Here is a 20,480-nt window from a genome sequence, read left to right as displayed (position 1 = left end):
GATGGTGTCGGCGTGTCTGGAATTGCAGCAGTCGGCAGTGAGCAAACCCGAAGTAGAGCTGCTTGAGGAAGGAGAAGGAAAGCTGCTTGAAGGAGAAGAAAAACGATGGGTTGGTTTCTGTAGAGAAAGAGAGCAGGATCAGAAATAGTGTGGCGGCTGTGCAAAGTTTGTAAGGATTAGGGTTTTGGCACTTTCCTTAAATAAAAAAAAAAGAGAGCATTATCCGTGTGTGCCAAACAACAAAGGCACGTGTGAGCCTTAAAAAAAAAAGAAAAAGAAAAAAAGAGTACAAAAAAATTAAATTTTTGCTTGTCAATTTTTTCTGTAAATTGAAGTGCGTCATCAACTTTATCCATAGGCTCTGTCGTGACAAAATGTTTTTTTTTTTTTTTTTGGGAAACGTGATGCGAAACAGGGCCGAAGAAATGACAGTATGCATGTCTGAGAAATTTAAAATTTCTCATACACGCAAGGGGCAAATGTAAGAGGGGCTAATTTGAGCCCACTAAATTATTTAGGCCCAATAGCCCAAGATTAGTGGGCCCGAATTTATTGCAAGTCCAAGAATCGGTGGGCCCAGATTTATCGCCATCAAACGGGCTGAATCGCTCTAAGCCTTGAAGGGGTTCGGATCCACGAACTTAGAGACTTAGAGACTTACTCGGGCCCGGACTCGAAAGGGTGTTGAACAAGCCTAGAGATCCGAGGCACTCGGACTCGAAAGGATTCGGACCTACGAATCTAGAGATCCGAAGCACTTGGCTTCGAACGGATTCAGATGCAATCTAGAAGCCGCTCCGTTAATGAGTCCCAGAACACTTGCGGGCTCGGAGCTTTCCGGGATCTACGCACCAGAACCATGGGCGTAATGGAGTTCGAACAAAGGACCTGATCCCGAGGACGGTGAGTGGAGATAAATTCACTCTTCGGTTAAACTAGCCTATACCCGGGTCGAGGTGGCACGACCCCGGGGGGGTCCATGAGACTCGGCAATATTTTTGCGGCAGGACGTCCTCTGGGACTACCCCTGACCCTTTGGGATGATTGGGGATCATTGGTTAGGTGTGGCTAAGAAGAAGGGTTCGCCGAGGGAGTGATCTCCTCTTCGGGGTTTTCTCATCCTCGGAGAAGTCACCTCCTCGGAGAAGTCACCTCCTCGGAGAGGTCACCTCCTCGGACAAGGTGGTTAGAGAGAATATCCCCCATGTGCCTTGCACATGGGCTCCATCCTACATCATGAGGTGCCTATAAATAGCACCCACCCATAGCTTTACAAGGGATGGATTTTGGAGATTTTTAACTCTTGGGAAAGAACTAATTTCCCTTCTCCATTATCGACCTTGAGAGTGAAAGTGGGAGATCAATGGGAGAGCCTTGCCATTATTCTATTCTCTAGCCATTTTGCCTTCTTCTTCACCCAATCTCTTATCTCCATCATCTCCTTTGTTGTCGTGTTCCTAAGTTGAGATTATTGAAGAATCTAAGCCTCTCATCATATTCTAGAGAATTCGAAATTGTTCTTCAAGGATCTTCGAAGATCTTCGAATTTTCCAACTCTTTTCTCGAACCCTCTCCTACATTTTGGCGACTCTGCTGGGGAGGCGGATTGTTTAATGGTCTCAACGAGATCTGGAATCCACACAACTCCAACAAGGATGGCGGGAGAAGATGAAGTTCACCAACAAGGATCCTCTAATGGTGGTGATGACAGAACCATGGCTCCAGATCAACCACTTTTGCTTGAAGCCATTCAAGGACTTCAAAATACTCAGCAAGAGATTCTTACCACTCTTCAGAATCTCACTCACACCATGTTGGTGATGAGTTCTAACTTTGCACCGGCGCCAAACGGAAATCAAACTGGTGGTGGAGTTATTCCCGCCGGAGCGCAAAATCAAATCCAAGGAGAAGTAGGCCCCAATCAGCCTATGGCTCATGGCAACACGGCCACAGTAACACATGCTCAAACCACAGTAGGCGGCAGCAGTTTGCCTATGCCCGGGCTCCATGGCATGCCGAGCCAAGATCCAATGGTGACTAGGGGAGTTTCTGGTGTAATGAATGGCGCTCCAACGACTGCTGGTGTCCAGGAAAACATAAGGAGCATGATGGCGCAAAAGGGAGCTATGCCCGTACCTAATCTTGTTACGCCACCAGTGAATGTTACCCAAGCACCAAGCGGGCCTCCTTTGGTGCCGACAACAAATCTGCAAGCACAACCCGGTATAGCGGCGCCGTGCAGTGGACTTTACGGGCCTCAATTCAATATCCCATCACCAACTGGCTTGTCTATAGGCGCTGATGGCCAGTATCGTCAAATGTCCTCACCAATGATGAATTCGCAGCACCAGAATGGCCAAGACGCCCCTAGCTCAGTCTTTGGGTACATAAGCCAAGTCCCGGGAATACCACCATCAAACTCTCTCCCTCAACAGTTTCTCACTCTCGCCGATGTGCAGGCCATGTTCGATCTCGAACGGGGCAAGAGGACCTTACCCTCTTTGCCTGATCCAGACGTCAAGCCGCCTTACCCCATTGAGATGCTGAGCTATCCATACCCTGAGGGGTATACAGTGCCGAAGTTCATCAAGTTCGACGGCAAACAAGGAAATGCCCGAGAACATGTTGTGCGATTCATCGAGACTCTAGGTATTCATGGTTCAAACCACGTCCTCCGACTGAGAGAATTCTCTAAGTCCCTCACCGACCGAGCATATAGTTGGTATGTTAATTTGGCCCCAAACTCTGTCCGAAGTTGGGAGGAAATGGTTAACAAATTCCACTCCAAGTTCTTTCAAGTGGCGGAGAAGGTGACCACACTTACATTGTGTAAAGAGAAGCAACAAGAAAGTGAAGACATCCTTGACTACGTCAAAAGGTTTCAGGACAAGGCCGTGGATTGTCATGAAGCAGTTGAGGAAAGTTATCTGGTCCAAATTTGTCTAGAAGGGGCATTGAGCAGGTACAAAATGTTTCTAGTTAACCACAAACTACCCACCTTCTCGGCATTAATAGAAGCAGCTCGGAACATTAGCATTCCTCAGGCTCAGGAGTCCGGATTTAAAGCCAGTTACAAGACTAGTTTCAAGTCATCTCGTGGACCTATCGTTGCTGCTGCCTCTGCCCCGGATACCCGAAATTCACAAGGGGGAGGTCATAGGGGCCAGAAAAGAAAGCAATATAATGGTGAAAAGGGGAATGTTTCTTATCCATGTGGAATCGAGGAAGTGAAAGCTCTAGTTAAGGAATGGGTGGCTGACGGAGAGCTAAAATTGCCTTATGTTGAAGAAATGCCATCAAAAAAGGACCGTGAGAGCCCTGAATTTTGTGTCTACCATCGTACATTGAAACATCCGACAGAGAAGTGTTGGACTCTCAGGAAAATCTTCAGAGATAAAGTCGAGGCAGACGAATTGAGGTTCAAAAAGCGAGGGACTCAAGACATCCGAGAACAACCGTATCCTCAACACCGAGACAAGGGCAAGAATGTTGCTATGATAGCTTATGAAGGCCCAATGATCGAGGCTATCGCTAATCTCGATGACGATGACTGTTATCTGGACGACATCCTCGAGCCAGAGGGTGAGCAAGTTTACTATGGAAGTGCTCTCGATCCAGAGGGCAGAACATTTATGACTCATGGCGATGATCCCTTTGATCCAGAAGGAGGAGAAGAATACTATGGAAGAGGAGGACACCATGTTTATGTGGCATCTTATTTTGAGGAGACCGAGGAGATGGTTAACTACGAGCCTCCAAGAGTGGAAAAAGATCCGGATCACTATGCCAAAACCCTGCAAGACTGTGTAAAGTTCAAGCAGTTCTTTGACCAGCTTGGACTTTCCAGGGAGGCAAGAACGGAAATCACCAAGTCTATCATTAATATAGCCGAGGCACACCATGAGGAATGCATGTCGACTGAGGGGTCTATCCCGAGGAAGGCAAAAGAGCAATCTAGTGCCATTACTTTCTCCGAGGCTGATCGAAAGTATCCTTTTTCTCACAATCGCCCGCTTTATGTTACTGTTTTTATTAACGGGGTTGAGTTCAAAAGGGCCTTTCTAGATAGTGGAGCCTCTATCAACATTATGACTCGCGCTACTCTAGAAAAAGCCGGAATCTCTGAAGAACGCATTGTGAAGCAGCCGATAGTCATCACTGGCTTCGGTGGAGAAAGGAGAATTACTATCGGATGCGTAACAGTTGATTTAGCCGTTGGAGAGATTCGCTCGGCCACCAAGTTCCATATTATCGATTCTGAGGCAAATTATCACATCATTCTAGGGAGGACCTGGATGCATAGATATGGGGCTGTACCATCAAGTTATCATCAGTGTGTTAAGGCTAAATGGGGAAAGAAGACGGTGACAATTCAGGCTACAGAAAGGCCGTTCGAGATCCATGAAGCTCATTATTCTGATGCCATCTACTTCACCGAACTGGCTGTCGAAGAAGTTCCCACCACCTCTAAGCCTCGAGGGGTCAAAATTCCTCGTTGGGAGGATATCAAAGATGACAAGGAGCCGATGACAGAATCAAGTAAGCGGGCGATGTCTAGACCAGAAAGTCCGCCTATTCCTCGGAAGGTGATGAAAGTTCGAGAAGGAGGCAAGATGGTGTATTATTTATGAAGGTGCGGGGAGTCGGTTTCTTCAGTCACCGACTCCGAGTCAAAAGAAGAGCCTCCTGACAATGATATAGTAATAAAGCCTGAAGTGGCTCCAGAATGTATGCAAGATGGGCCGAAGCCTCAGCCTGAACAACTTATCGAAATAGATCTGAGTGATGGACAAGATGCACCGAGGCCGGTATTCGTAAGTTCGAGCCTTAGCCCAGAAAAGCGGGAACAGTTGTTAAAGTTGATAAGCCGATACTCAGATGTGTTTGCTTGGTCATATAAGGAAATGCCTGGACTAGATCCTGACCTAGTCTCCCACTATCTTGATGTGTTCCCAAACTCCAAGCCAATTAAGCAAGCTGCTCGAAAATATCATCCAGATCTCGAAGAGAAGATTAAGGAGGAAATTGAAAAACTTCAACAGGCTGGTTTCATCCGGCCAATACAGTACCCCACGTGGTTAGCAAACATCGTGCCAGTAAAGAAGAAGAATGGCCAAATCAGAGTATGTGTAGACTTTCGAGATTTGAACAAATCTTGCCCAAAGGATGAATTCCCTCTTCTTCACATCGACACCCTCGTGGATACTACCTCAGGACACCAGATGTTCTCATTCATGGATGGATTCAGTGGATACAATCAGATTAAGATGGCTGAAGAGGACGCAGAAAAGACTGCTTTTAGAACACCTCTCGGAAACTTCTTCTATACAGTCATGCCTTTCGGACTCAAGAATGCCGGTGCAACTTACCAAAGGGCTATGACTGCAATCTTTCATGACATGATCCATCATGAGATGGAAGATTATGTTGATGATCTAGTGGTGAAATCCAAGAAAGAAGAAGACCATCTCCGAGACCTTGAGAAGGTATTCAAGAGGTGCCAGAAATTCAAAATGAGGATGAATCCTCTCAAATGTGCTTTCGGGGTGACGGCCGGGAAGTTCCTCGGGTTTCTTGTACATAGGCATGGTATCGAGGCAGATGAAGACAAGGTCAAATCTATCAGAGCAATGCCTCCCCCGCATTCTCAGAAGGAGTTAAAGAAGTTCCTCGGGAAGGTGTCTTATATTCGGAGGTTTATCCCAGCACTGGCAGAGATCTCTGCGCCTTTCGGCTCTTTGTTAAAAGGAGATGCCAAGTTCGAGTGGAACCAAGAGCACCAAAAGGCCTTTGAGAGAATCAAGGCGGCCTTGACCTCGCCTCAGACCATGATAGCCCCGCAGCCCGGGGTGCCTCTAATGTTGTACCTAACTTCAACCCCCAAGTCCATAGGGGCATTATTGGTCCAAGATGTAGATGGAGTAGAACGCCCGGTGTATTACATCAGTCGGAAGATTCGAGGAGCAGAAGTCCGATATACTCTAGTAGAGAGACATTGTTTAGCTTTGGTATTCACTGCCCAAAAGCTCAGACATTACTTCCTAGCACATCAGATTCAGATTGTTACTAGAAGTGATCCAATCCGATACCTCCTCAGCAAGCCTGCTCTAACCGGGAAGGTGGCAAGATGGTTGTTAGCATTGGGTGAATTTGAGATCACATGTGTAGCCCCCAAGGCGATCAAAAGCCAAGCCTTAGCTGATCTCCTTGCCCAATTTCCAAGTGGTGACTATGAACCAGTGAATGAAGAATTAAGAGGAGAGGTGCACGCAGCTATGGCTTCCGAGGAAAGCTTCTGGACATTGAGCTTTGACGGAGCAGCAGCCGGAGGGAAGGGAGGAACCGGGATAGTCCTTACAAGCAAAAGTGGGGAAAAGTTATATTTGTCTTATAAACTGGATTTCCATTGTTCGAATAACGAAGCCGAGTGTGAGGCTCTTATTTTAGGCTTGATAGCAGCTGAGAAGCACAGTATCAAGAAGATTCGGATCCGGGGGGACTCAAAGCTGATAGTGAAGCAAGTTTCAGGACAGTTCGTCTTAAAGGAGCCTGCCTTGGCCACATATCGAACAACAGTCCAAAGGCTTCTTGACAAATTTCAGAAGGTCGAAATAGAGCATATGCCTCGCTCCGACAACAAGTTTTCAGATGCCCTCGCAACATTAGGGGCAAGAGTTGACATTCCAGAGGAAGAGGCAACAATTGTTATCAAGAAGAGAACAGAACCTTCAATAATACCCGAAGACAAAGGCCTTCCAGAGGACTGGAGAGGAGAAGTCCTCGAGCAACTCAGAAGCAAAGTTGGAAAACTGACTATGGCCAAGCTTGCCCAATTCACAATTATTCAAGGTGAACTTTACTTCCGAGGAGGTACCGGATTCCTAGCCCGGTGTATTGGCCAACAAGAAGCAAGCTTCCGACTACAACAGATCCATGAAAAGTCTTGCGGGGATGGGGATATCAGTCTGTATAGAAGAATCCAAAGACAAGGTTATTATTGGCCCGAGATGGAGAAGGACTCAAATCAATTACAGATGGAATGCCCCAAGTGTCAGTCATACATCCGGGAGGATGAGAGTTGCTTTGAAATTGATACCCCTGACTGGAGGCAAGTCTACATTGACTATCTCAAAGAGGGAACACTACCTGAGAGCCCGAGGGACATTGCACACCTCAAGAGGAGAGCGAGGCGGTACTTTCTTGATCAGGACAAGCTGTATAGAAGAAGTATTGAGGGCACTCCCCTGAGATGTCTCTCCAAGGAGGAGTCAGATCTAGTCCTCGGAAGAGCCCACGAGATTGAACATCAAGGAGGGGCTCGGCTGTTCGAGCAACTTATACACCTTGGGTATTACTGGCCGACCATGGAGTCAGATACATCCCATCACGTGAAGAGGTGCCAGACTTGTCAGAAACACGGAAATTTGATCCATGCTCCAGCTGTAGACCTGCATAGTATCCGAACGCCATGGCCGTTCCATACCTGGGCTTTTGATCTGATAGGGCCCATCTCTACATCTTCTAAGGGGTACAAGTGGATTCTCGCAGCCACAGAATTGAGTACAAAGTGGGTCGAAGCAATTCCTCTGAAGAACGCTACGGGGCCTGCAGTTGCGAACTTCATCAAGGAGAATATCATTTGCCGATTTGGAGTACCAAACACCATCCTCTCGGATAACGGCACTCCCTTCATAAACAAAGATGTGAAGAGCCTCCTAGAGACTTACCAAGTGAAGCATCACAAATCCACACCCTACTATCCAAAAGGGAACGGGCAGGCGGAAGCCACAAACAAGACACTGATAAGGATTCTGAGCAAGATGATGGATGAGTTTGGGGGGACTTGGTCCGAACAGTTGATAGTAGCCCTATGGGCGTATCGCACTTCGAAGAGAAAGCCAACTCAAGCAACTCCTTACTCCCTTGTGTATGGGTCCGAGGCAGTGTTACCTATAGAGTTGGAAACGCCATCTGCTCGAATGGCTCTCGCCTCGGGAATGGTATTGGAGCCTCGAACCACCAGATTGGAAGCATTAGAGGAAAAGCATGACAGAGCTGCAAAAGTCATGGAAAGGTATCATGAGTCCATCGCCCGAGCCTATAACCAGACTGTGGTACCAAGGAAGTTTGAAGAAGGTGATCTAGTATGGAAGATTGTAGACCCAATCATGCGAGGACAGCCTTTACCCAAGTTTTCTCCAAAATGGGAAGGGCCCTACAAGGTGGTTCAGGCAAGCTCAAGCGGGTACTACAAACTTGTAAGGGTTGAAGACGGCTTCCGAACTGGCCCGCTCAATGCAAAGTTTATCAAGCATTACTACCCATAGTTGGACTCATCTATGTTGAAATTCATTTTCACTTTCTTACTTTGTCTAAAGGTTGTATTTCCCTTGCGTTATGAAGAAGCTGGTTTTCTCTATGGTGTATGTTTTATCCCATCACTTACAGTGAATCTATTATGCTTTTGTCAAGAAAGTTGAAGAACTAATGAGAATATTTCAGCTTTTATAAACATGTGCATATGATTGTTCTATCATTCGAAATAAATATTTTATCAAGTAGAATGAGAAAACAATGCGAAAATATCCAAACAACAAAAATTTTGTCATTTCATTGCATTGTCCTAGATAAAACATTTTTATCGAAAGGGGCAAGAAAGTAATGATAAAAAAAAAACTCAATCTTTCCTAAAGACACCTTCGAAGAAGCTGCCCGTCACATCTACATCTGGAGGACAAACAGTAGAGTGTGCCTCTAAAGTCTCCAAGGCCCGAGCATAACCCGACTCAAGTTCACGAAGAGTTGCCTTTGTCTCATCTATAGAGGTGCGATAAGAGGCAAGCACAGACATAAGTTCCAGCCGATGACTGGCGTTCGAAGCTATATCCAGGCGCTTCCGAAGCCATGATAAGTCCACTTGGTGACGCTCCATGTCAGAGATCCCCTGATACGCCGTCTCGACTACTTTTCCATTAAGGTCACACAACCGTTGCGTGTCCAAGCTATATAAGATAGTGGCAAAAGACTCGAGAAGAGCAGTCTGAATGAGTGGACACTGGCAAGCAAATGAAGCAAAGGTCTCCGGGTAACTTGAATGCACAAGCTGTAGAACTGAAGCAAACTCAGGAGCTACCCAATAATGGAGAAATGATACTTTGCCAGAAGTCGAAGGAGGAATTGGGGCCGGAAAGTTGCTAGTCTCAGGAATCTCCCCAATGTCTATCGGGTTAGATGAACCACCCGGAGGGGTAACTCCCGGCAGAGGTCCCGAGCCTGAGAATGCCGAACGATAAGGGGACAGACCAAAAGCATCACTATCAATGTGGAAATCACTGAGATTCAAATCCAAAATATTTGAAGGCACTGGCGATGAAGAACCTCTGGCAGTCGTCTCAAAGGCAGGTGTTCCCCCTTGAGAAGGAGAACCGTGAGGAGTTACAAAGAGAGTCGGAGTAGAGTCCGGGGCAGGTGAAGACGGGACCCCGGTAGCAGCTAACACTGGAGCAGAGTCCGAGGCAGGTGAAGGCAGGACCCCGGTAGCAGCTAACACTGGAGCAGAGTCCGAGGCAGGTGAAGGCAGGACCCCGGTAGCAGCTAACACTGGAGCAGAGTCCGAGGCAGGTGAAGGCAGGACCCCGGTAGCAGCTAACACTGGAGCAGAGTCCGAGGTAGGTGAAGGCAAGACCCCGTTAGCAGCTAACACTGAAGAAAAGATAAGAAGGCCTTATTAGAGGTAGGGAACAGGAAAGTCATTTAAGTAAAGATTTCTCACAGATATAAGTAAATGACAAACTTCAGAAAGAAAGATTACCAGAGGGAGAATCAATATGCAAAGCAGGGGCAACTGAAGGACTCCTAGCATCAACAAAGTCACTTGGTCGTGTAGAGACCACCTGATCGATCTCAATGTCTGATAAACCCTGAACAGTAGTAGTCATCCCTGAAGAAGGAAGGAGGGCCGGAGGATGAGAATCACCATAAGTGCCAGAGCGAGTCTCAGAGATCTCTAGCACATCCACCTCCACACCATTCCCAGAGGCGCACCTCATCTCTACATCGCCTCTAGAAGCATGGCCCGCGACATCAATTTCTGTGGCATCAGTCCCTCCAGCAATCTCAACATCAGAACGGTGAGCCCCAATAAACTCGTCACCAAGGTAGTGCTCCTCCTCAGCTACGGTAGGGCGATGACGACGTGTGCGTGGAATAAGGTCACAAAAATGATCGGAGGACTCAGCCTCATCATCATCGTCATCTATAACTGCTATACGAGGGGTGCACATCTTCACAAGTCTTGCAGACAAAGGGAGGGTGTCGTCCAAGTCTGAGTCCGGCCTGGGGGAGGCAGCATGGCCAGGAGCCACGGTACCGAGAACGTCAACAACCGCAGGATCCTACACAACATGGGCAAATAAAAGTTTTCATTTTAGAAGGTATAGTCGCAAGAAGGAAAGTAGCTTCAAATCAAGAATTTCGGGTACCTCATGAAGCCTTTTGGAAAGGCGAGGAGCGGAAGGACTGGCATCAGAAGTCCTCTTGTGAGCCATCTTCTTAAGGCGGGTCGTCCGAGGACCAGAGGCCTTATTCAAAGGGACTGGCTCTGGAGAAGTAATTGCCAAGCTAGAAGCAGATGCCCGAGCAGAAGGGTCAGTTGGAGCAGATGAAGTGAAGAAACCCTCGTACATGTGGTCAGATTTTCGGCTCTCGGGTAGCCGAAGAGAAGAATCCTTCTTATAAATCGGCGGAGGCAAACATACGGTTGGTCTGCTCTGGACAAATGCAATAAACGCATCGATATTCTTCTGCCAATACCGCCTGAAAGAGGGGGTGAAACCCCCTACTCGGCTCAAGCCTGGCATCGTCAAAGAGCCGGATATGGGAAGCACGGTGTGTATAAGCCGGCGACTGAAGCGCCCGTAGCTCTCTGAAAATGATAATAAATGAGGTGCTGGCCCCGGGGCACATTGATCAAACCCGAATTGACATGCTACACGGTCAGGCCTATAAACGGCACTATCAACACCTTCCTCATGCCACACCGGTAATGAACTCGGACGGATCATAATCAGCATATCAACAAAGGGTGCAGGGATGTTCTTCGGCAAAGGAAAGGACACCGAGCGGGAGGAACCATGATAGATAAGCGGTGTGGCCACACCTACAGGTGGGCATACATACGGCCGTGCCACAAAGCGTCGGGGATCATCCACCAGAGTATTCAAGGATAAGGTGGAAATAGTACGTGACCAACGTGTAATCAACGGCTGGCAAGACTTCGCTTTCTCAAATGTCCGAGACCCATCAGTATCGAGCACGGGGATGCCATCTTTATCCACTATCTCCCGAAGAACTTCCGCCTCAAATACAGTCGGAGCAGGGGCAAATTTTGGGAACCTCTCGAAGAAGAAACATAGCAGGAACTGGCTGTGAATAAAGGAGACAGGCTCATATCGACCCACGGAGCGAACCATATCTCGATGTAGCAGATCCAGCCGATAATAGAGATTCCTAAGAAACAGGGGAGCCAAAGGGATCCGATCTCCTCTGAAGAGCCTGACTGCCAAGGGGAAGACGAAAGGATTGAGGGAATCCGGAGGTGTGCTCGGAAGAATGAAGAATGAAAGGAAGCAAGCCAGAAATCCTAAGAAATAGAGCCTGGAGCCATACATCGGACCGGCTTCATACTCCCGAGAGTCAAGATCAGCATCTCTGGCCAAGGGCTGAAGATCCTTGAAGAAGTGACGGATCCATGCAGTATAGGAGGCACGGTCCGTCCTTACTCGACTAGTCCTCCTCGCTGAACCATCAAAAACAGAACTCCACCGACCACAAGTTTGAAGATTTAGCTTCAGAGATTGGATCAAAGAATCATCTTCGGGGGGTGTCTGCTCAGGGTCGAAGGCATCAGGGCCGGTCACTTCCAGACGCAGCAACATGAACACATCCTCAAGGGTGGGCCCCATCTCGTGCTGGCCAAGTATAAAGGTGTGTGTCTCGGTGCTCCATCGAAGAGCCATGGCTTCCAGGCTAGCATTGTTGCGACGGATGGATAGAGATCTAGATATTTTCACCGGGATCAATAGCCGGGCCTCCTGAAGTCGTTGACAGAGGCTCCTGTCCGAGAGGACATCATCGACCCACTCTTGCCAACCGAAAGGAGGGTTTGAGAAGGCCTTGAACTGAGGATAACAGTATGGAAAGTCCCCCTGCTCAATTCGAAAGCGTAGCACCGAGGAAGGAGAAATGAGGGCCTCATGTCCAGAGTCAGTGTCCTCAGTGAGACATAATGGAGCCGCCTTCGGAGATAGAAGAGAAGTGGTGGAGGTAGCCGCCCGCCAGAAGGGGTCCTTCCGACCAAAATAAGGAGATTTCCTCCACTCAGATGCCGGAGGTACATCCCTCTCTTTCATGAGAGCCGGTTCCGATGACCCCGGGACAGCGGGTTTCTTTCGAGAAGACATATGGCTGAAATAACAGGTATAGATAGTAAGGAGTTGACCGTATTAAAATTCAGAATATTGGAATTAAAGCAACACATTCGAATGAAATTTCGGCATCAACTATTCGTTTCTCTGAGAGTCCATGAGTTCAACAAATTCTACGAGGAATTTTTTTACACCAAGAGTCCAGGTTCAACCCCGGAAGTCATCAACAATTCTTTTTCTCGGGTGTTCCTCAAGCTCAACAAATTTTAATACCAATGGGTGCATCATCAACATATAGATTTTCGTCTTCTATCATCAATAAGAGGTGCAATGTCATAGGTCGCTTCATGATGAAGTTCAATCGGGTCAATTTCTTAAAGTCACTATGTTCTATATTAAAGGTCCAATTTATACGGGGCTCAAAATTTGGACAGAGTGAAGTTCAATAGTAAATTTCAGGCCCGAGATCCGAAGTATATTACATTGCTTATCAGTAGCAAGATTCAATGGATCATTATGCAAATTACAAGAATGTCCTTTCCAAAGTCCATATTCATAAGTCCAGGGTTTTCTCTCTCCATGTCAAAAATGGAGCTCAAATACTAGTCAACAAGTTATATTCGGCCTTTCCTCGGTGATAAAGTTCAACAAATTATGTTCAAGCCAAGCACCTCAATACGGTTTCAAGTGTTAGTGCATGTTTTCATATGGCCAAAATCACGGTGTTTGAGCTAAAAAAAAATATATCATTGGGATTGCCACAAAAATTGAGTCCATATTCAGATTCAGTTTTTATTTATGTATTTTATTTTTATTTTCATCAGATTGCTTGAGCCCTCTACATTGCCACAAAAATATATTTATATATATTTAAATATATTTATATTCGGAAGAGGGGGTTGAATGTCATACTTACAAATTTGGGCAGTTAGAGAGGTGAAGTCCGAAGCCGATACTGGAAATTTAAGCTGAAATCAGGAAGGCTTTACAGACTGTAATCAACAAGACTGGGCTAGGCTTGGGCAAGACCACACACGTTGCGTTGAGAGGGCGAACGTGCGTGGTCAACGTCGGATAAGCTGAAGCCGGAAGCAGCGATGTGGAGCTAGGTTGGGCAAGACCACACACGTTGCGTTGAGAGGGCGAACATGCGTGGTCGACGGCGGATAAGCTGAAGCCGGAAGCAGCGATTGATTATGCACAAGCCAAGGCTAATGTGGGTAATCCGAGCTCTAAACAAAAGAAAAATATATATGATAATCAATATATATATATATATATATATTTGCCCAAAGTTTGTCAAGCAGCAAAGTAAAAGAAAAAAAAAAAAAAAAAAAAAAACGAAGCACCAGCAGATTCGAAGCAAAAAAATAAAATAAAATAAAATAACATATATATAATAAAATAAAATATTATATATATATACATCATCAGCCATATATATATATATATATATATTTGAAATGCTAGCCAAAAGCAGAGATGAGAAAGAAAACCAGTGGCCACGGGAATCAATTGCGAGTTGTGCCGGTGTTGGTGTGCAGTAACGACAGCTCGGGTCGCGTTGCCGGCAGTGCCTAGAGCTACGGTGCAAACCACACACGACGCGTTGAGTGGGCGGCGTCTGTGGGTGGCGCTGAACAGCCGGGGCAGAAGGCAAAGTCGGGGCAGAGAGGAGCTAACGGTGGTCGGTGCTGGGCAGCCGAGGCCGAAAGTTGCAGTGATGTTGCTGGGGATGTCGCAGAGTTGTGACTGTGCAGAGAGGTTCGTGTCGGTGCTGGTCGTCAAGGTTGGAACAAGGTGGTGGCTGGGCCGCGACACCTGCGGCAGTCAGAGTTGGGATGGTGTCGGCGTGTCTGGAATTGCAGCAGTCGGCAGTGAGCAAACCCGAAGTAGAGCTGCTTGAGGAAGGAGAAGGAAAGCTGCTTGAAGGAGAAGAAAAACGATGGGTTGGTTTCTGTAGAGAAAGAGAGCAGGATCAGAAATAGTGTGGCGGCTGTGCAAAGTTTGTAAGGATTAGGGTTTTGGCACTTTCCTTAAATAAAAAAAAGAGAGAGCATTATCCGTGTGTGCCAAACAACAAAGGCACGTGTGAGCCTTAAAAAAAAAAAAAAAAGAAAAAGAGTACAAAAAAATTAAATTTTTGCTTGTCAATTTTTTCTGTAAATTGAAGTGCGTCATCAACTTTATCCATAGGCTCTGTCGTGACAAAATGTTTTTTTTTTTTTTTTGGGAAACGTGATGCGAAACAGGGCCGAAGAAATGACAGTATGCATGTCTGAGAAATTTAAAATTTCTCATACACGCAAGGGGCAAATGTAAGAGGGGCTAATTTGAGCCCACTAAATTATTTAGGCCCAATAGCCCAAGATTAGTGGGCCCGAATTTATTGCAAGTCCAAGAATCGGTGGGCCCAGATTTATCGCCATCAAACGGGCTGAATCGCTCTAAGCCTCGAAGGGGTTCGGATCCACGAACTTAGAGACTTAGAGACTTACTCGGGCCCGGACTCGAAAGGGTGTTGAACAAGCCTAGAGATCCGAGGCACTCGGACTCGAAAGGATTCGGACCTACGAATCTAGAGATCCGAAGCACTTGGCTTCGAACGGATTCAGATGCAATCTAGAAGCCGCTCCGTTAATGAGTCCCAGAACACTTGCGGGCTCGGAGCTTTCCGGGATCTACGCACCAGAACCATGGGCATAATGGAGTTCGAACAAAGGACCCGATCCCGAGGACGGTGAGTGGAGATAAATTCACTCTTCGGTTAAACTAGCCTATACCCGGGTCGAGGTGGCACGACCCCGGGGGGGTCCATGAGACTCGGCAATATTTTTGCGGCAGGACATCCTCTGGGACTACCCCTGACCCTTTGGGATGATTGGGGATCATTGGTTAGGTGTGGCTAAGAAGAAGGGTTCGCCGAGGGAGTGATCTCCTCTTCGGGGTTTTCTCATCCTCGGAGAAGTCACCTCCTCGGAGAGGTCACCTCCTCGGACAAGGTGGTTAGAGAGAATATCCCCCATGTGCCTTGCACATGGGCTCCATCCTACATCATGAGGTGCCTATAAATAGCACCCACCCATAGCTTTACAAGGGATGGATTTTGGAGATTTTTAACTCTTGGGAAAGAACTAATTTCCCTTCTCCATTATCGACCTTGAGAGTGAAAGTGGGAGATCAATGGGAGAGCCTTGCCATTATTCTATTCTCTAGCCATTTTGCCTTCTTCTTCACCCAATCTCTTATCTCCATCATCTCCTTTGTTGTCGTGTTCCTAAGTTGAGATTATTGAAGAATCTAAGCCTCTCATCATATTCTAGAGAATTCGAAATTGTTCTTCAAGGATCTTCGAAGATCTTCGAATTTTCCAACTCTTTTCTCGAACCCTCTCCTACACTCTCTCAACTACTTGTTCACCAAAAATTGATACACAATTCTCTCTACATCTGACTCAGATGCACCTATTGAAATCAAAATAAAGACAAAAAATGCAGCTAGATCCAGAGATCTAATCAATAAACAAAAGCATCAAATTTCAACATCGATACGATATATCATTGATTCTGAAATCAATCAACTCACAGTATTGTCGTGAGCAACGACATTGAGGAAAGTGGAAGGGCGGCGCGAGGACGATGAGTTTTTGTTGACATCTTCGTCAGCAAGCAAAGCAGATGCTTGGCGCATCGAATCAGCGAGCTGAGCCAATTCGTCGATCGCGTCCATTGACTCAATGAATTGGAGAACTCGATTGAAGAGAGGGAGAGAGAGAGAGAGAGAGATGGTCAGATCAAAGGAGGAAGGATCGCCATGTATGTAGAGAGAGAAAGAAACCCTAGGTTGATACAAAATGAAAATGATAATGGAGAGAGATCCACCGATGATATTTGTGTTGCTGAGTAAGTAGTAGATTTTGGAAGGATAGAAATTAAAAAAATTTGAAAATAAAATCATGCCCGGCAACAAAGTTGTTTTTTTATTCAAACTTACACTTCACAAATTGTTGAAGCCTTTCAAGCATCTATTCTTTTGAAATCTGTGAGTCCTAAATTTGTGAAATGGTGTTTGCCTCCCACAGCTCGAATCAAGTTGAACACGGACGGTTGTGCTTGAGGGGATTCGGACAATGAAGGCTTTGGCGGACTGTTTAGGGATGACACAGAAATTCGGCTTTATTAATTAAAAATAAGTTTTTTTTTAAAAAAAATAAAATTAATGTTACAAAAAAATAGTTCATATTTGTGTGTAACTTTTTTAGTAATTTTTTAGACAAGCTTTAAAGTTGTTTTTTTTTTTATAAAATTATAAATATATCCAAATAAGTCTAAAAAAATTATAGCAAAATTAGAGAGAGAGAGAGAGAGAGAGAGAGAGAGAGAGAGAGAGAGAGAGAGAGAGAGGGGGGGTTTGAGGCAAAAACATGCATAGATAGAATGAGAGGAAGAGTGGTGAACGGGCCTTAAAATAATGTTTTTGAATTTTTTTGTTTTTGTTTTAGTTATTGTATGTTTTTAAATATTTTAAATAATTTTTTTTTACATTTTAAATTGAAAAAATTTATATATATTTAGAAGAAAAATATTTTTTTAATTTTCTAAAAAAATACTAAATTAAAAAAATATATAATTTAATACATTTCATATGTATTATATTTTTTTATAAATATTTTACTTTTTAGCTGTATCTAGATTAGGCACATCTAAAAAGTAAAATATAAATAAATTATTGAAAGAAGGGAAAATATCAAATCAAGGTAATTTAAAAAACAATAATTACAAATTAGTGAGAAGCAATATAAATATTAATAATTATAATTATAAACTTTTTTATGAATATGTAATTTTTTTTCTAAAATTTCACTGGGTGCAATTATCTCTTAAAAGAAGACACTAAGTTATAAAATAATGTATAAATTATTTTTTACGGTGTCCTTAATTAGGAAAATTTAAGGTGAGAAGCTTGGTTAGAAATTGTTAGTTATTTTTTAAAAAATAAATAAATAAATAATTGGATTGAAATTTTTTTTAATAAAAGTTTTCACAACATGTTAATGCATGCCGTGTAAAGTTATAATATTTTACGACATGAAATGTATGTTGCTTTAAATGTAAAAATTTTGCAACATATTTTGTATGCTATAAAAATATGCATTTTTACGGCATGCTTTTGCATGCCATAAAAAAAAATCGTATTGATTTTTTTTTTTTTGGTAGAAGTTTTCACGACATGTTAATGCATGCCGTGTAAAGTTACAATATTTTACAACATGAAATGTGTATCTTCTTAAGTGTAAATATTTTACGACATATTTTTTAAGTCTCGAAAATATACATTTTTTACGGTATATTTTTGTATGCTACAAATATATGAATTAACAACTTACATGGTATGTATGTCGTTATTGAAGAACCATTAACAACTTCCAAAAAAAAAATTGTCGTAGAGTATACTAATTACGACATGCATTTGATGTATGCCATAAAGTTGAAGCCGTAAATAGTTAGTTTTGTTGTAGTGAATACATGTGGTCCTGGAATGTAATTCATGACTAAAAAAAATCGTTAATCGAATTAATCGACAAAACAAGTATTTGATGACTAAACTTTTGGCCGTTTGAACATATAACTACAGTGACTAAATGATTAAAAACAAATATTTGGTCTAAACTTTTGGTTGTTGAACATATAACTACCGTACTAAATCATTTGGTAGCTAAAAAGTTAGTCGCCAAAAGTAATGTTTTTCCGATCAAAAACGTTAGTGTGAGTAACAATATTTTGAAATCGGACTGGACAAGCTAGTTGAACCATCGACCAGACTAAAAGTTCAGTCTGGGTACGGTTCAACTAAATCGGTTGGGCTCCCATTTTGTTAAATGGCAAGCAAATTTGCGAAACTATGTTGCTTGGGAGAATTGAGCATAGAACCAGATGGAAGTAGCATGACAAATAACTACCATACCATATTCAACTTTTGTTTATATTTGATAAATATATATCTATATTACATTTTCTTTCAATCATTAATATAATTGATGTATTTTATATATAATAATATATTTATGAAATTGTAAATTTATCTTTAATTTTTTTTAAAAAAATAAATCAATGTATCCTAATTCTTATGTTATTATTAAATAAATTTCAATATATTTATAAAATAATTATGGCGTTATGGTTTGTTTCCAATTTGGTTCAACAGTTGAACTAGTGATCTCCCCACCTAATCCCTTTTCTGGTTCTCTTACCAACCTGATTTTTAAAACATTAGAGAGTATTGAAACACTGACTAACATATAAAATTAATTTCAATCATTCAATGTATTTTCTAGCCTTTTTTTTTTTTTTTGGTTTAACTGGACAATTGCTTGGCAACAATACTACAAATCCATAATTATCTACCCAAAATTTGTCCAGAAACAATAATTAATGGTTCAAATTCATTTCACTAGTAAACGCTACACTTCATCAGTTTAATTTCCACTACACATACTCATTCTTAGTAAAATCTAGACCCTTAATTCTAGGATACCAAACTTTTCCATTGCTCAGCAGCCATTAACTGCACTAAAAGTGTATTAACCTACAAAATAACTTAGAATTTAAGAAAATATTTAAGATCCACAAACAAGTCTCACAAGTGTATCTATAATAATGTGATATTATGCATGCCAATTTTTAATTTGTTATACATCTAATAATATAGGCCCCTCCCTCTTACCACATCATTGTAAATAGATTTATAGATTAGAAGTGTAGGTATGTAACATTACTCTAGAATTTAAACCCTATATTTAAATTGATATTATTTGTCATGAAAAAATCTTCACATTTGATTATTGATTCTTGACAAATTTCGATTCTTTTTTTTGATTTATTTTCTCTTGGCTGTCGAACAAATATTATTTGGACCCAAGCCAGGGTAATGGTATCTACTAATACTGCCCATCACTGTGTAGGGTTTATTGGTCAGTGCTTGTGCTGGGCCTACCTTGCCTAAGTTCAACAATTAATGATTTTGTTTTCTCACACAACTTTTATCTATTTATTTATGTTATCTACATATATAAGAGGAAAAAAAAAAAAGAGAAAAGGAGTAATACATCTTCCATATAGTTTTTTGGGTAGGGATAAGATCTCTTTCATACCTTATCTCTCTATATCTCTCTGTACTTTTTCGTATAGGTTTCAATCCGAACCCGTATCAATGATCCGAACTGTCTGTCTCGTAGGCCCAATAATAAAGGTCATCCATGCAAAAAAATTAACTTTATTAGAAAATTATAAATACAAAAAAAAAAAAATTACATTTTGTTTCATAAAATGAATGGCAAATATAATATAAAATTTAAATATCTATTTTACAAAACAAAATGTGATTTGTTTCCATATTTATAATTGTCCGATTTTCATGGATGACCTTCATTGTGGGGACTATGAGATAGACAGTTTGGATCATCAGTATAGGTCCAAATTAAAACCCATAAAAAGAGTGTGGAGAGGTATAGATAGATGAGTTATGAAGGGGAGCTTATCCTGGTAGAAGGAGAGGTCCAAGAAATAATTTCCATTTTTAGTTAAGATCTCTCAGTATTATTATTTTAGTAGTTTAACTTGTTTGTCCTATCTTTTATATTGTTTAAGTGATTTTTAAACTTTAAAATTTAATAATATAAAATTTATATTTTTAGAATTCTATTGATAAGATCTTTCAAACAAAATACATGAGTAATATGAAATTGTATAAATAAAAAAAAATTATATTCATAAAATTTCACTAAATTGGTCATTGAAATTTCACTGACCAATTGAAATTCACCAACCTAGGTTAGTGAAAGGTCAGTGAAATTTTACTGACTTGGTTATCGAACTTTTAAAATTTCACTTACTTAAACAAGTTTTCTCATCGAAGTTTCATTGACTTTGATTGACTTGGTCATCAAAATTTCACTAATCAACTAACATTTCATTGAACTAGGCTAGGTCAGTGAAATTTCAATGACTTCACTGATTTGGTCATTAAAATTTCATTGATTAACCAAAATTTCACTAA

The 20,480-nt window shown here is 42.7% G+C and overlaps 1 protein-coding gene across 15 annotated transcripts in view; it reads right to left on the bottom strand.

The window, feature by feature from the left end:
* The window catches only part of LOC114256789 (GDSL esterase/lipase At1g71691), a 150,273-nt gene that overhangs the window by 30,636 nt on the left and 99,157 nt on the right, over positions 1 to 20,480 (bottom strand). For 6 of the 15 annotated variants that reach the window (XR_014344137.1, XM_082894150.1, XM_082894145.1 and 3 more), the window contains exon 1: positions 16,011 to 16,412. The exons of 1 other annotated variant lie outside the window; for it this stretch is intronic. The gene's annotated coding sequence lies outside the window, so the exon portion shown is untranslated. Of the gene's footprint in view, positions 1 to 16,010; positions 16,717 to 20,480 lie in introns of those variants that run through there. 8 more of the 15 variants (XM_082894146.1, XM_082894158.1, XM_082894149.1 and 5 more) reach the window with 6 other exon arrangements.

This window comes from Camellia sinensis, chromosome 11 (genome assembly GCF_055761805.1).
Source record: "Camellia sinensis isolate YWXY chromosome 11, ASM5576180v1, whole genome shotgun sequence".
Taxonomy (NCBI): domain Eukaryota; kingdom Viridiplantae; phylum Streptophyta; class Magnoliopsida; order Ericales; family Theaceae; genus Camellia; species Camellia sinensis.
This window is presented reverse-complemented; position numbering and strand designations above follow the sequence as displayed.